The sequence below is a fragment of the Penaeus monodon genome, chromosome 17 (assembly GCF_015228065.2).
Source record: "Penaeus monodon isolate SGIC_2016 chromosome 17, NSTDA_Pmon_1, whole genome shotgun sequence".
NCBI classification, from domain to species: domain Eukaryota; kingdom Metazoa; phylum Arthropoda; class Malacostraca; order Decapoda; family Penaeidae; genus Penaeus; species Penaeus monodon.
The window spans coordinates 35,929,921-35,932,420 of NC_051402.1; the positions used below are offsets into that span (position 1 = coordinate 35,929,921).

A 2,500-nucleotide genomic window follows, 5' to 3' on the forward strand; every position below is an offset into this window, starting at 1 on the left:
AGGAATACGATTTCACCATCCAGGTACTGGGGGTTACAGATGCGGAGGGCGCGAAGGAACAGCGAGGTGGCAACACCTCTCCTAACATGGAGAGGGTGGTATGAGAAGAAGTGTATGTACATACCACCATGCATAGGCTTCCTGTATATGGAGAAGGAGAAGCGCTCAGCAGAGCGATGGACTAGGGTGTCCAAGAAAGGGAGCTTGTTGTCAACCTCCCATTCCACTTGAAACGGATGGAAGGAGAGAGAGAGTTCAGCTGCATCAGGAAATCCGGGAACAGGGCAGGGTCATGAGGCCAGAGAGCAAAGACGTTGTCGACATACCTCAGCCAGACCGACGGTCGAAGGGAGATGGAAGGAAGAAGCTCAAACTCGAAGAATTCCATGTACAGGTTTGCCAGGACTGGAGAGAGGGGAGAGCCCATGGCAACACCGAACGTCTGAGAGTAGAAGTAACCTCCAAAGGAAAAGGAATTAGACACCACACACAGCTAGAGGAAGACGTCGGTGGGCAGAGGGAGACGAGGATCCTCTGCAGGGAGTCTCCCTTGCAGGAAAGCGATGACGTCATCAAGCGGGACCTTGGTGAACAGGGAGTCAACATCCAAGCTCATCATGATCGCCGGTGATACTCCACGAACGCGGGAGATGAAGTCCTGAGAGTGGCGAAGGTGAGCAGGAGAGAAGGTGCCAAGAGGGGAGTGAGAGACTTCGCCAGCAAGAGGGTGCGTCACAGATCCCCGGGAGATGATGGGGCGTAGAGGCACGGCCGGCTTATGGGTTTTAGGAAGCCCATAGAAATGAGGGAGTCGAGGGTTGATGACCCTGAACCTCTGGTAGAGATTCGCCTCCGGAAAACAGGATGCTATCTCTTTCAGGCGACAGTGGAAGGTAGCAGCAATGCGTTCACGGGGGTCGCTGGTCAGGGGAGCATAGGTAGAGGCGTCATCCAACAGGTTCCTGGGCCTTCTGCTGGTAAGAGGCACGCTCGAGGACAACCACCGAGTTGCCCTTGTCAGAAGGCAGAATGGTGACATCCTCCCTGCGCAGGCTTTGAAAGGACTTCACGGTAATGCCTGGGAATGGAAGGGTTAGAATGGAGGAGAGATTCGCGGGCCGGGATGAAAGCACCACGAAGGAGAGAGACATCAGGCAAGTAGTTCCTGTGAGAAGAGATGAAACGGTCAAAGGACGAAATAATGGCGATGGAGGTAAGGGGGCGAGAGCGGAGAGCAAAGGAAAGACAGAAGCCACGGATCAAGAACAGGGAAGATAGGCTGGTGACAGCGTCGGTGACGGAGAAGCGGGACCAAGGACTGCGGACGGTCAGGCTGGAGAGTTTCTGGGAGAGAGAGCGGTCATGGTTGGTTGAGAGGGACCGGGAAGAATCATGAGCAACGTCGGATATGAGCTGGAAGATATGTCTGGGGAGCCGCTCCTTCAGGAAGTCCGATCGTACTCGTGAATGGTAGAAGAACGTGCATAGTCCGGAAAGGGAGATCCTTCCTCAGAATGTTTCAGTACATTAGAGATGGAGGAAGGGAGTACCTGCTCATCGAGGCAGTCACGGAGGAAACGTAATTGGTTCTTCCGTCGGCCCGTGGCGATGAGTGAATCCTCGTAGGCACGAAAAGCAGGCACCATGTTAGGGAAGGAGGTGAACAGGAACGAGAGAAATTTTCTTTTAACCGTGGGGTCCATGACACACACACACACACACACACACACACACACACACACACACACACACACACACACACACACACACACACACACACACACACACACACACACATACATATATACATACATGCATACATGTATGCATGCATGCATACATACATACATACATGCATACATACATACATACATACATACATACATACATACACACACACACACACACACGCACACGCACACACACACACACGTGTATATATATATATATATATATATATATATATATATATATATATATATACATATATATATGTATATATATTATATATATATATATATATATATATATATATATATATATATATATATATATATATATATATATATATATATATATATATATATATATATATATATATATATATATATATATGTATGAATACATATTATGAATAAAACTCGCCGTGTGTGTGCGTGTTTCCCCTGTGACCCTAGGAATCTAGAATTACAGGGGTAACTTGATATGATGAATAATATGGGCAGGGTGACATCAGTGTAGGGTGCGTAGCAGAAAGTGTGTGGAGCAATACATACCTTTTAAAAGTAAAGCTTTACTAGAAATATTGTGTGAAGCTAACACTAAATGACTAAATGTCGGCTTAGGGCTGCATCAAGATGGCATCTGGTAGGGAGTGGCAGCTTGACACAGCGTCTGAGACCAAAACACTGTGTCAAGCTGATACTTTGTTTGGTCTGTGGATGAAATGAAAAACAAAGAGTATATAGTTGTGCACAAGGATATAGTTCCAGAAATATAC

The 2,500-nt window shown here is 47.2% G+C and overlaps 1 pseudogene; it reads right to left on the reverse strand.

The window, feature by feature from the left end:
• The window catches only part of LOC119583359, a 2,345-nt pseudogene extending 699 nt beyond the window's left edge, over positions 1 to 1,646 (reverse strand).
• Positions 1,647 to 2,500: the final 854 nt, after the last annotated feature.